The sequence below is a fragment of the Gymnogyps californianus genome, chromosome 9 (genome assembly GCF_018139145.2).
Source record: "Gymnogyps californianus isolate 813 chromosome 9, ASM1813914v2, whole genome shotgun sequence".
Classification (NCBI taxonomy): Eukaryota; Metazoa; Chordata; class Aves; order Accipitriformes; family Cathartidae; genus Gymnogyps; species Gymnogyps californianus.
In genome coordinates this window covers 3,783,514-3,798,226 of record NC_059479.1, presented here as the reverse complement: position 1 = coordinate 3,798,226, position 14,713 = coordinate 3,783,514, and the positions used below count along the sequence as shown (strand labels likewise).

The 14,713-nt window shown below is 40.1% G+C and overlaps 1 protein-coding gene across 9 annotated transcripts in view; it reads right to left on the bottom strand.

The window, feature by feature from the left end:
• DACH2 (dachshund family transcription factor 2) overlaps positions 1 to 14,713 on the bottom strand; it is a 312,250-nt gene that overhangs the window by 19,443 nt on the left and 278,094 nt on the right. The window lies entirely within an intron of this gene.

Here is a 14,713-nt window from a genome sequence, read left to right as displayed (position 1 = left end):
TTTTGTGATGAATCAGTACTATCACCAACGAACTCACATTTTTGAATAGGATAATTTAAACGTATCTTAGGATAGTAAATGTATCTCCTCCTCTCAGATCCCTATGAGTACTTCTTCCCCATGTATTCATTTTAAACATCGAGTTAATTACTGAAAACCACAAAATTAAAATCTAGCAGTCTTTAACGCCAAACTCTGTCCGTTTCTTTTACTCTGAAATGTAAAAAAAAAATTTCTGTGTAATACTCCAGGGAAATCCAGTCTATATATAAGTTCCTGCACTTGCAGAAATGATGAAGACTATCTTCTCAGCAATTGCGTTTTAGTAAAGCTCACAACTAATGTATTGACCATAAGTTCATGATGCGTGTGTTTTCTAAGGGCAACTGCACAGCCAGTCCTGATAGTTTCATTTGTCAAGTGTCTTGCTCATATCAAAGCCAGGATTTACAATTAGACCATACCATATTCAAAAGGCCTCCTTCTCCCACCTCTCTTATTTAAAAAAAAAAACAACTCCGAAAGAATCTGACAACAACGAATTAAACCACAGTGTCTCTACAGCAGTACTATTATCTAGTTAACACACTCCAGGAGCATCTATTGAGCAGCAAGCACTTTTTGCTGTGTTTCTCAAACACACCTACTGACAAGGAACCAGGAGCATTAGCACTTTTCAAGTATTCTTTGAAATCTCTGTTTAGGGAGTATTTTGTTTTCATTGTGTGAGTTCATTAAATGGAACATCTTCATAATGATTCTTCAGGACTAATAACAACAAAAGCCAGGAACCTCTACACATCTTCGTAGCTATTATTTTAGAGCTGTGTTCATGTAATTTAAATGATCAATTTAAAAAAAAAACCAAACAACTCTGGTAACATACTCAGACCACGGAGTTTGCGCTGATTCAGATACGCCATTTCTCATATTTAAATATCTTGTATCAGTGGCAGAGTTTTTAAAATAAATTGATGAGTTGATGCGTATGATGCTACACAGAAATAATGTATAAGCCATGGAGTCACAAAAGACTAAACAGAAGCAGCATTTGAAAAAGAAAGCAATACATGAAGTACGCATAACGGAACTATAGCTGCTTTAAAATCTCTAGAAATCTCTCCTATTTGGAGATGAAAGTAACAACATTAAATTGGCCAAAAGGAAAATTACTATTGACTGTGAAGACAGGTTGCATGGTCTATGGTTTGTAATGTTACTGTACAGCAGATTGAAGTTTCAAAATAGTATTACTCTTCTTTAAAGAGATAGACACAGCTAAATTAGGTGCTGCTTGCTGCAGTGAGGATCAAATGCAAAAAGAATCATATTTCATCAGACCTAGTCAACACCAGGAAAATAAATAGAAATATAAGAGGTATGCAGGCAATGATTCATTTTGATAATCTGGCCCAAGAGAGACACATAGAGACAGCACACAGATCTAAGCTTCTACCAAAAGACAAATAGGACACAGAGGGTGGGAATTGGGATGACAGTGTAGCAGAGGTCACATCGATTTTCAGCAGCAGTTTTCACACAGATGAGATAACCCTGGACTCTATTTGGCCCATTGTTCATATCCTACCTGTCCCAGAAGCAATAAATTTCCAAGTCCCAGAAAAAGGGCAGTAAAGAAGAAGGATTCTACTTATGACTTCTTATGATTAAGTTTTTGTGCTAACCAAACATGCTTTGCAGACCAAGGTCACATTGCATGTTAAAGTCTGTAATAGCTGAAAACTAGAAGCAGCATATTATGTTTTAGCGTATATGGGTGGAAACTGTCAAACCATTCATCATTTTTTTTTTTCTGATTGAAATCACACTCTGCAAAGATGAATGACAAATGCATTAGAAATCTATTTCAATCTTGTAATAGGTCTTCACATCTGAATGGTGTCTACATCTTACCCATATTCTGAATAAGTGCACAGTTAGGCAGAAATTTATTAGCTAGACTTGAGAAATCATAATTGGTAAAGCAATTAAAAATGCCACGTGTTGGGAGCATTTTTTGTGGATTGTATCAAATGCATCTCTTTAATAGAAAAAAAGATGTTGATTTAAGCATTTTGATTTTAAAGAACACTGAAAATACAAATGCTAAAAGCTGCACTCACCTATAGTACAACAGAATAAGCAAGAAATAAAGCTAGGACAACTACAATCTAACCAAGGACACAAACAACCTTTCTATTTATTGAAGCAAAGTGGGAACTACTTTTATCGAGCTTGTTTGTTAAACCTGCCATGCTTTATAATAGCATTCAGGAATCCATTTAGAGTGCAGTCTTTTTATTTTAATTTCTAGCTGGCATCCAGATGAATAGACGAAAGCAAGAATTATATTGCAGAGAAAAGAAATACACAGTAAACACTAACAGTGAATGGAATATTATCCCGGGAAAGCACATGGAAATCTACTAGAAAGTTTCTTGTTCTTAATTCAATATACTGAAGTATTTCATCTTCTGTCTTCTGCCTAAGTTGCAGAAATAGGGATTGGAAAATGAGGCATCAACCTACGGACTAAACGCAGCACTGGGAACATGAGTAACACGAATTGCTCCCTGCATGACAGTGCACGGCCCAAACCAACAGGCAGTTTTATCTGCCAGCTGGTTTATATTCTTTCAGAAGGCATGTTTTTAAACCCATCATTCATATACCTGATACACTTGACATGTCACATCCCTCTCAAAACAAGGCAGAAATATTAAAGCTACAATTTCCTTCTTGCTTAACACTAGTTAGACCACCAAGTTATTTCTTCACATACACTTCAAAACTTTATCTATCTGGAGCTGTAGAAGCATTATACACCTCAAATAGCTTATAGAATATAACTCATGCATAAAATAAATATGTGGCATATGGAGAAGAGAGTAACAATTTACACGAAATTTATAGTTATTAATCTGTTAGTTACTAACCAAGACACTTGATCTCAGAAAACCTTCAGCCAGCATTAATAAGATGGTTTTGGACGTAGATGGCAGCTGGGTCACTCCTTTTCCCGGCCTGTGGCATGCAATTTAGAAACCTAAGGACTAAAATGGTGTATCGCAATTATAATTCTTTGAGCTTCATATCTGAGTGATGGAGATTACATTTGATGGTCCATAGTTACAAAAGAACAGCCTACATACTCTAATGGACCTTTTTGACTTTTAATAAAATGAGACGGAGGACCTGCAACATCAGCTGGGTTGTATGTGCTATGCATCTCTGAAAATAAGTCACATTTTTATTTGAAATAGCATTATTTGCCCAAAGACCTTACAGAATCATCCAAACCAATGTATCCTATAGTGGCAAGAGGTCCCTTGACTTCCAGTTGTCTATCTACTTCACAACAACAGTGATAGGCAGCAGTGCCCAAACATGGGTATTTTGACAGAATTAGGGCCCAAATTCTAATTTTTGACTGCAAAAAGCAGTTTTCCAAAAAAGTGAGACTTTTAATTTTAATTTTAAACCTTGACAACTTCTGTGTTGCTTAACTAGAAGCTAGTAGGATTTTTTTCTTTTACAGTAAGGTAAGTATGAAAAACCTGTAATCTGCAGCATTGTTTATTTCAAATATTTTGTATCTATAAGTCTGCAAGGACAGGATTATCTGTCTTCAGTGTCTTAATAACTCTGAAAATCCTCCATAAGCCTCTGCCTGCCTTTTTCTCCCTCACTCATTGCTTCTCTGCCAGAAGCTGAGCACTCCTGTTCATCAGTGAGCAAAGAGATACCTCCTCCTAACCTGGCACCAATCAGACTTAGAAATTTACTGCTTTAACCTTGTGATTCAGGTGCCAAATTTAAAGTCACTGCTGTTTTTCTTAATTACAGTCCCTAAATGAACAGGGTCAATGAATGCAACTGGGGAGTAGCTGATTAATCCAGTGCACTAGCTTTAAATCAGACTTTATTTCATTTTCAAATGATTGATACAACTTGATAGCACACAAGCATTTTTCACTACTGAGCTTTGACATAAAAAACCCTTCACTTTAAAAGTAGTATCTAATCATTATATAAACACACTTCCAGGCTACCTTAAAAGCTCTTGGAAAGTATCACAGAACAGTAACATCAACTATGCTCCGCTTCACGGTATCCGCGTCCAAGCTGATTCTCACCTATGCACTCTGAAATCAATTGATTTTGTCCTGAAGAAGTGTTTAGTAAAACCTTTTCATTGCTTTCAACACAGGGGGAAAATGTAGACCATAGAATCATTGAATCATTTAGGCTGGAAAAGACCTTTAAGATCATCAAGTCCAACCGTTAACCTAGCACTGCCAAGTCCACCACTAAACCATCTCCCTAAGCACCACATCTACACACCTTTTAAATACCTCCAGGGATGGTGACTCAACCACTTCCCTGGGCAGCCTGTTCCAATGCCTGACAACCCTTTCGGTGAAGAAATTTCTCCTAATATCCAATCTAAACCTCCCCTGGTGCAACTTGAGGCCATTTCCTCTCATCCTGTCGCTGCTACTTGGGAGAGGAGACCAACACCCACCTCGCTACAACCTCCTTTCAGGTAGTTGTAGGGAGCGATAAGGTCTCCCCTGAGCCGCCTTTTCTCCAGGCTAAACCACCCCAGTTCCCTCGGCCGCTCCTCACAGGACTTGTGCTCTAGACCCTTCACCAGCTTCGTTGCCCGTCTTTGGACACGCTCCAGCACCTCAATGTCTTTCTTGTAGTGAGGGGCCCAAAACCGAACACAGGATTCGAGGTGCGGCCTCGCCAGTGCCGAGTAGAGGGGGACGATCACTTCCCTAGTCCTGCTGGCCACACTATTGCTGATACAAGCCAGGATGCTATTGGCCTTCTTGGCCACCTGGGCACACTGCCAGCTCATATTCAGCTGGCTGTCGACCAACACCCCCAGGGCCTTTTCCGCCGGGCAGCTTTCCAGCCACTCTTCCCCAAGCCCGTAGCATTGCATGGGGTTGTTGTGACCCAAGTGCAGGACCCGGCACTGAGCCTTGTTGAACCTCATACAACTGGCCTCGGCCCCTCGATCCAGCCTGTCCAGATCCCTCTGTAGAGCCTTCCGACCCTCAAGCAGATCAACACTCCCGCCCAGCTTGGTGTCATCTGCAAACTTACTGAGGGTGCACTCGATCCCCTCGTCCAGGTCATTGATAAAGATATTAAACAGACCTGGCCCCAATACTGAGCCCTGGGGAACACCACTTGTGACCGGCCACCAACTGGATTTAACTCCCTTCACCACCAACCTTTGGGCCCGGCCACCCAGCCAGTTTTTCACCCAGCAAAGAGTATGCCTGTCCAAGCCATGAGTAGCCAGTTTCTCCAGGAGAATGCTGTGGGAAACAGTGTCAAAGGCTTTACTAAAGTCTAGGTAGACAACATCCACAGCCTTTCCCTCATCCACTAAGCGGGTCACCTTGTCACAGAAGGAGATCAGGTTAGTCAAGCGGGACCTGCCTTTCATAAACCCATGCTGATGGGGCCTGATCACCTGGTTGTCCTGTACGTGCCGTGCGATGGCACTCAACACGATCTGCTCCAAAACCTTCCCTGGCACCGAGGTCAGGCTGACAGGCCTGTAGTTCCCCGGATCCTCCTTGCCCTTCTTGTAGATGGGCATCACATTTGCTAACGTCCAGTCAACTGGGACCTCCCTGGTTAGCCAGGACTGCTGAGAAATGATTGACAGTGGCTTGGTGAGCACTTCCGCCAGCTCCCTCAGTACCCTTGGGTGGATCCCATCCGGCCCCATAGACTTGTGTGCGTCTAAGTGGTGTAGCAGGTTGCTAACCACTTCCCCTTGGATTATGGGGGCTTCATACTGCTCCCTGTCCCTGTCTTCCAGCTCAGGGGGCTGGGTACCCGGAGAACGACTGGTCTTACTATTAAAGACTGAGGCAAAGAAGGCATTAAGTACCTCAGCCTTCTCCTCGTCCTTTGTCACTATGTTTCCCCCCGCATCCAATAAAGGATGGAGATTCTCCTTAGCCCTCCTTTTGTTGCTAATGCATTTATAGAAACATTTTTCATTGTCGTTTATGGCCATGTCTGTTACATTTAGAGTAATGTGCTAGGTTAAGAAAAACTGAGTATTTGGGGTAGTAAAAAAAGAGAAAGCAAACTCTGCAAGCAATGCATTCACCACCTTTCTATAGACCTGTTCTCAGGAATGATGAGAGTGTGTTTTCCTGAAGGACGTCATAAAGCAGGCACTTAGCGTTTGAATAGGAGAAGGAAGCAAAAAGCAGAGAAATGAAAATTTCACTAGAAAAGGCTGAAATTACAGTTTACAAATTGTCTTTATCTGTGCACTCTTTATCAAGAGGTGCATAATTATACAGCTTTGACATTTTCATCAATGTACTCTCATTAATAACACAGAATATTATACCTATTTATAACTTCGACATATTTACAATATACTCTGATGTTCAGATGGCACTGACGGTAAAACCACCTGAAAATATTTTATTAATTCAAATCTTAAAAAAAAGGACCTGAGTTAGATGAGATACTAGGTTTGCAATAATAAAAAATGAAATTGAGAAGTGCAGTAATTCACTAGCTAGCCATCAGAACTAAAGTGCTTCATTGCAAGTAACTTCAGGCTGAAGTTCAGTATATACAGATTAAGAAAGACAAATACAACTGATGTCACCTGATTAAATTCTGTTCATTAAGGAGAACCATAAGTACAATTAAGGCTACTAACAAATATTTAAAAAGCCTTCAAAAATGCTATATTTATATTCACAACGATTATTTATAATTCATAGTTTGTCTGTGTTGTTATTATTATACCTGCTTTCTCCTATGAGCTGCTCCTCAGGCAGGTTTTGGTAATCTGGAATCCAAAACATTTGAAGTTGTGCTGTGCTTTAAGTTGCTTCTTAATTGACGTAGAAGCTGAAGTACTATCGATCTGCATTTTCCATATGGCAATTTAAAGTAACTAGTTACTTTCAGCTAGTAATAGTACCTTGTCATTCCTCACAACGACAAGAAGCATTATTTCTACTGACAATAGAGAAAAGTGAAAATATGAACTACTCAATAAAAGGCTAGTAATAAAATTACTGTGGCGTGGAAGAAAGGAGGAAAATGAAACAAAATCAACAAAATCCTCCCCATGGCCATTATCAAAAGGGTATAAAATTTTTCTTGGTTAACTCTCTCATTAACAGTCACAAAGGTTTTTTTTCATGGTGATTTTTAAGTATCACTGTAGTCTGACTAGTCTTCTGAGATTTTAAACTGTCAGATGAGGATGGGTAGGAGGAACTTGCCAAGAAAAAAAAAGATTCTTCAATTTTCTTGGCGGATTCAGCTTTTCCCTATTAATGTTGAGATTATTTCTTCAACTATTTTGTTGCAAATATTTATGACTCCATATGGAACAACAGATGTTGAAGGGAAGGGATAGCAGAAAAGACTTCATTTTCAGCAATTACCCTGCTACTTGTTGTCATACTGTAGGTGTTCTTAGTGCATCTATTTTACATACCACCCTGTCCTTTCACACACTGCAAAAATGTCAGTTTGGATAATTAATGTAATAACTTTAGTCCAAATCATTTCCACAATATTCATTTATGGAAAAAAAAAAAAAAAAAGGAAAACAGGAGGAAGAAATCAGGAAGGAAGGGGGAAGATAGGAATTGTTTTCCCAGTCCTTCTGGAATATCTAACCAGGAATCAGTTTCCTGCAAAGCTGCAATACGTCCTTAATACAAAATCTTTCCCTTTTTTCCTTTGAGACAGATCCCAGTGACTGCCACCAAGAAGAGAAATCATACAAGAAACAGAAAAACAAAGCTATCCAAGAACCAGTACAATAAACAGTAAAATTATTGCATAAGAAAGGTGAAGAAACATGGACCAGGTGTGATGAGGATAAAGAGGAACAGGCTGATGGTGCTCAAGCTGAAGAAACGTCTGTTAACTGAACTGTCAGCTTACCAGCACAGGCAGCCAGAGCTGGCTGGAGAATATCAGTCCCCACCACGCAGACGGTGAGGTCCACTCACAGGCAGAATCGCGCCTGCTCTGCTATGTCCTCAGGCAGCACATGCAAGCCAGCTCCTGGCCAAACACAACTGGGATTAGTGAGCATCACGTTCAGATCAATAAACCGTGCTTTAGCATGTATCCAACAACCGTGCACGGGGCACCTGGGAAGGAGGGAGAGGTAGTAACTCATGCCCAGCGCCACGCTAACTGCAGCTACATGACTTCTGGACAGGAGGTAGCTCTCAGTTGGCATAACTTGCAGAACTGGCAGCACAAGCTGGCAGCTGCCTGCAAAAGCCACCTAACACGGGTCTGCCTGAAGGGTGAGGCACACTGTCGTGGGCAAGCTCTGCTGACGCCATGTACGTCTGTAAATGCAGTACTCAGGAACTGACAAGCAAAACCGCATACCCAAAAAAGGCCTTCTGTGCCTCCACGGCTAGGCAATCTCTTTCATGTCCCACTCATTGTAATGAAAATATACAATGTGCTTTTAAATAATTTTCATCATCTACTCCCTTTATTGCAATATTTGGCAGTATAACCAATAATTTGAAACAGATCTCATTAGAAAGATTCCATTTTTCCTATTCACAAAACCCACACAACTATATAAATGCTTCCAGATAGCTGTGATCAGTGGGACCAAATTTTCACCAGCATGGCACCCATGCTTGTGTTCCCATTTTGCACCTGAAAAACTCCACCTGCCTGCTAAGGCTGCAAATGTGGCACCGGGAAAAGTGTTTTTGAAGTTGTCTTCCTGGTCCATGGAACTATTCAAATGTCAACTGTGCACATGCTAGGTGTGTGCAAAGCATATACTCCGTCCTCAAAATGGCATTGCTCCCCTCCCCAAAGTCTGTGTTCCTAACCTCGGGCAAAACCAGGCTGCTGGAATGATGTTATTCCCCGACATCAAAGCTTAGTGATCACCAGCAGAGCTAACTGGTAGCCAGGGAGCCAGCTGCGGAGCTCTGGGTGCCATCGGAATAAGGTAAAGGAAAGTTAGTAAGTATTTTTGTAACGTGTTTGTCTTCTGTAGGATTATACACAGTTAATACTATATAGAGATTATAGTTATGTATTATATTTATATATTTATGTATTAAATTTGTATATTTATGCTAACATAGTAATTACGACACACAAGATACTTCACCTCTTAATATATTTTAAAATAGTACCAAACTAGTATCAGTATTATTACTGTTGCGTTCAATTTCTTAAAGTACATGTATAACCAGCAGTTAAGTCCTCCAAATATTTGAAGCAGGCAGAGTACTCCATTTCCTGGATATTCCTGGATAATTATTCCTGCTTTATTAAGGTTTATTTTACAACTGTGTAAAATAGGTTATAAAGGACAATTCTGCTATTATGTCCTCCCCTGCTTAGGCTTAATAAATATTATATTCCACACCATCCATTAAAGCCAAGCAGTGGAGAAAATAGGAGTGGTAGTAATCTCCTCCACAGATGTAAAATACCTTTAATAAAATAAGGGTGTATAACAGTCAGGAACAAATTACTGAGGTCTGCTTTAATAAAATAGTACCCTTAAAGAAGTATTACTCTTAAGGTACTGACATTCCCACTGGTGATGCAGTGTATCCTTTCAAAGCAGTATAGCTTGTTAAAATGGCAAGATATCTTTTTGCAATAGAGTGTTTGTGTCCAGGCAGATACAAGGTTTGTATAGAATGCATCCAGGGAGCCATAAAACTGGTGGGAAACATATTTCTCCGTGGTATTTTAGTACTTCGAAAAATTCAATCACTGGGAAAAAATGTTTTGCTGTAAACATCTGAAGAGCCTTATAAAAGCAATGGCTTCCCACAGCACCTGCTTAAATAATTTTAAGAGGGAGTGAGTATGTCTTTGCTCATCTTCTAAAACTTGTAGAAAGCTTCTCCTATTAATTTCCCTGGTGCTGTCAGGCCAGAGCACTTTTAATCAGAAATAATTATGAGTGCAACTGGGGGATGTTCACCAACAGGATTTTTGCACTGTAGAAATAAGACAACTTTCAAAACTGATCGCTAGGAGAAATATCATTACCTTAACAGGAAAATACACCCAGAAAGATGATCACCTTAAAAGTTTCCTTCTGAATGAATTACGAATTCTTCAGATCTCAACAAAGAAGTACTCTGCTTGTATATCCTAGTGTTTGAATTCAGTTCAGTTACACGTTGATTTTATAAACCCTGATTATCAAGAAGCATGAGAAATTCATCCCTTTTTAATTTACCTTCTAACTGTTTTAATCCTACAGGTGAGTACCAGTTCTGTGTTGCAGCTGTTACCAGCACAATTCCTGACACAGCCCTGTTGTAGACTTCCTCAGAAAACTTTAACCTTGCATGAGCTCCTCAGACCTCCCACGCTACACGTCCTTCAGTCCCACAGCACAGGCAGAGGGCACCGGGCTGCGGCGCAGCCCTGCCTGCTGCCTGCCTGCCAGCCCGCCTCTTGCCGCAGCAACCAGGGTCCTGCACAAAACAAGACGTGCACCCACCTCCCACCCTGGGGCTTAGCCAGCCCGCGGTGTGCAGCAGCACTCCTAAGTGCTGTTGTTTAGACAGTGCCGGTATCTCCTGCAGGTGTTAAAGGTTACAGAACAGAACCCTAAGGCAACCGAGCCTCTCTTGGGCTAAGAAACAGTCAGAATTCGGCTTATCCCAGTCTTCCTCCCCTCTTCAACTAAGAGGGCAAGTAATAGGCCCTCTGATAGAAATGTCCTGGCGTATCGATATTACATCTCAGTGACAGAATGATTAGACTCACATGTATCAGCATTACAGCAGCTCTCGGTGTGGAGAGCCGCATGTCCATAGCAACGTAGCACAACTCTTTGCCACCAAACGATTACACGATGCTCTGGGGAAAGACAAGTTTTCCTAGCACACAGCCAATCTATCAAAAGGGAAAACTCTTTCTGACCCAAATGGCAGCTGCGATCAGCGTATAAATGTAAGCTAACCACCAAGTAGTCCACATCCAGTACTTTGCAACCTAATAACTGTTAAGTCTACTGCTGTCACTTCTCCTGAGCTCTTTTAAAAGATCAAATACTGGGGAAAGGAAAGAAAGAGGAAAACTTTCGGCAGAAAGCAGCAGCTACCTGACATTCACCTACTGCATTCTTCCTTCAGATCAGCCCGAGCGCCGTGTTTGGCCGCTGGGGAGGGAGGAAGCTGTGCTGCCACGCGCTCCAAGCCTCTCACCTTACAGGCGTAGCACCTCTTCAGTGACCACCTCGTTAGCAGTGACTCCCAATACATATCCGAGACAAAACATCCCTTGTAAAAAGAAGTGTTAATTTAAAGTATTTAAACCACAAGAGGCTAATTCCAGGGTCCTATGTTTTCCTCTAAGAGGTTACTAGTACAGTGCAGAAGTACAATTCCCAAAAATTGGTTAACAGTTTTCCTCTACTCTTCTCTCTGCCCGAGACCTCAAGCACCTGTGCCATCAACCTGAAACAGCAAGATGCATAAAGTTATGCTCTGCTACACTATGTGGCGTATAGCAAAGTTTGGCAGTAAAGCCCTGTTGCTTAGGCTAACTTCATTAATAACAGCCAAAATACAAACCAAAACAAATTACACAGAAACCCAGTACTCCAGACCTCTCACGCATTTCAGACCAGCCTTGGATTTGGTTGGTGGCTGAAAAATCCAGCTTCATGGACCTGCCACTTCTGTGGCGTCTAGATTTGGCAGCCGATGCCTGGAGAGGCGGTGAAGTGCCACAGTGAGCTCTGCAGCTGGCTCCAAAGGAAAAAAAGAGGGGAGAGAAAATAGCACCATCTTAAGCACCCTCCCACTGCAAATACAGAAGTTGAAAAACCAACCATGACCAAAACCAAAAATACCTTGCCCATATTCAGTAAAAAAGTGAATAACTAAAGAGTATCAAAGAGTTGTCTGCATATTTTCTTCCAAATGACAGGAATAAGGCTCTGCATTCCATTAATGTATCTGTCCTCCTAGTGGGATTCCCACCAGATAAGCTAGGAGCATGAACTTATTGCTGTTTGTAAGTCATGTTAAAAACTCTACAAGTATAAAATCCTTTAAAAATGTTTAGGTTTTGATTGCTGCTACTATGACTTATGGCTTTTAGCAACCAAAGCATTTTCCTTTTAAAACTGGCTTACTCTCTTTGCAGGGCACATTATATTTTCACTTTGGTTTATTCTACCTCCTTGCTTTGAAACTGTGCATTACTTGAGAGAGTAGCTGACATCCTCATTCAAGATAGTGCACAAAATGAAGCTTAATGAATCCCAAATGCAATGTACTTCATGTGCTAAAATCAATGTACACTGCCTGCTACAGTATCTCCCTGTGAAATTGAGGCATTTGCTCAGAAATTTCTCTCTCAACAGGGTCTTTTCTTTTTTGTAGCGCTTAACTGCCTTTTGTCTGCTCTTGTCTCCCTCCAGTGTTGCTCAGATGGCAATCTTTTATTCCTTGTGCAAACTCATTTGGAAAACGCTGGATGGGCTACAGCTGTGTACTGCTATGTAAGGTCTAATACATGTCAAGCAGTGCTTTATACGCACTGAATAAACACAATGAAACAATATTTTAATTGATTATTAAAAAGGCAGGGTTCTCGACTGAAAGTAGTATTTAAAATCAGATTTAATCAGCTAGTTTTGTAAAATTCTGAAAGGTATTGACGCCGTACACGCTGCCATTCGAGCTCTAAAGTTTTCACAAAGGTTACTGCAACCCAAGGTGACGAAGCTATTTCTGGGTGGTTTATGCAAACATGCAAGTCTAGCCGATGAAAAACAAGCAGTGGATCAAAATATTAATGAAGCATGAACCTTACCTGGAAAGGTATTTTCCCACATATCTTCTAAGAAATTAAATAAAATACATGGTTTTCAAGAACCAATCTCCGTTCAGGTACTGTGGAACCTCTGCAGCTCAGTCATTCTCAAACAGTAAAATATGTTCTTGGTTTTATGATGTATAAAGTCTGAATTTGTACTCTCTAATAGTAAATACTGACTTAAAATCAATCTGCACAAAGGTGTCTAAGTTGGATATGCAGTCTAGAACCATAAAAAGTCTCTTTATATGATTTGTTTAAATCAACAACTATTAGACTGTGCAACTAAAATTTTTTTTCAAAGTCAGAATGTCAGAAATAATACCAATACAAAAAATTAAGTAATTGGTAATCAAAATAACTGTGGATCCAAAAAAGGTGCCTCTGACCCTCCCCCACAGGACAGTACTTGGGGAATCACAGATTTTTTTAAGGACTATTTGAAAGTTTTGGCAATGATTAATCTGAAATGAAATCCATAGTCTAAACTCTTCTTTATACCAATAAACATGCTCTACTGACTGTACTTCTCCATGGCACCCTAGGAATCTATGTGAAAAAATGCACTGTGAAGCAACTAAATTTTTTTTTCTTTTTCCTTCAAATAAATAAAAAACGCCAATGTTGTCCTAAAATTCAGGTTGTAAAAACTGGTAATGTCTATTAAGTGGCAGCATAAAGAACCTTCATTAGCTTGAAGTACAGGGATTATCAATCAAATGAGAAATAAGCATCGAGCAGATGAAAATGGCAAACTGCTATAATTACAAATGATGTTTTGTACATGATTGTGTCATAAGAATTGTTACAGGATGCCGCGAAAAAAATCATTCGTATCCACAGTCCAGAATAATATGGTCCATTACAATGATGCACTTTGGAGCAGAAATGTCATTTGTTATGTTTCACACTGTTTCTGTTCTATCCACTGAATCTCCATTTTGTTTTGTTTTTTAAAAATGATGAATTCGCTTTAGAGAACTGACAGCTTATATGAATATTTTAGTTTTGCTTGCAAGTAACAGGAAAAAAACCATGGCATAAAACTCAAGCTCCAAGTTCCCTAGAATGCCTACTGAGAATAAATTCTATGTTTATTTGTATTTCATTTTCCTTGAACAACTGCCTTTCCCTTGGGTATTTATTAAAAGCATAAAAAGAATGAGCCAAATTCACTTCTCAATAACATCCATTCAGCATTGTTGAAGCTTGTAAAATTGCACTAGACTAGCCAAGGGGAAAATTTTACTCACTATTTAGTAAATATATATAATTTTTTTCTGGTTGAGAAGATGTATTGCTTAATGTTAAATTCTCTGTCTGCTCCTGCTTATCAAAGAAGAAAAAGCAGCTGTTTTGTTATAAATTCATAACCTCACATAGGAACAGATATGATGTATATGCTCTACTCACTCATTCAGTTGCGGGTTACTTGGGGCAGTCCTACCCCATGCATTTCCCATCAGACTTGTTGAAGACTCAAGCAAAGTTTCCATCAACTCCACTACACAAAGAACTAGTTACATCTTCTTCTGTACTATTTGCCTGAAGATTCCCATAAATAACCTTATTTGACCTACATTCTAAAATCCACAGATTGAGGAAGTGTTAGCAGCAGAATGGCTTAAAGTGAATTCGGCCGTTGGGAAGGTCTATTCTCAATGCAAGGCTGGAGGAGCATTTTTATACTGCAAATGGCGCATGACAGAGACATCCACTTTTGTAGCAACTAAACCAGAAAAATCCACAAAAAAATGCAATGAAACAGAAGCTACCGGTCAGGCTGTGACCACAACTGAGATGGTTCACAATGCAGCAGCCAAGTTGTCTCCACACCGTGCCCCCCCAC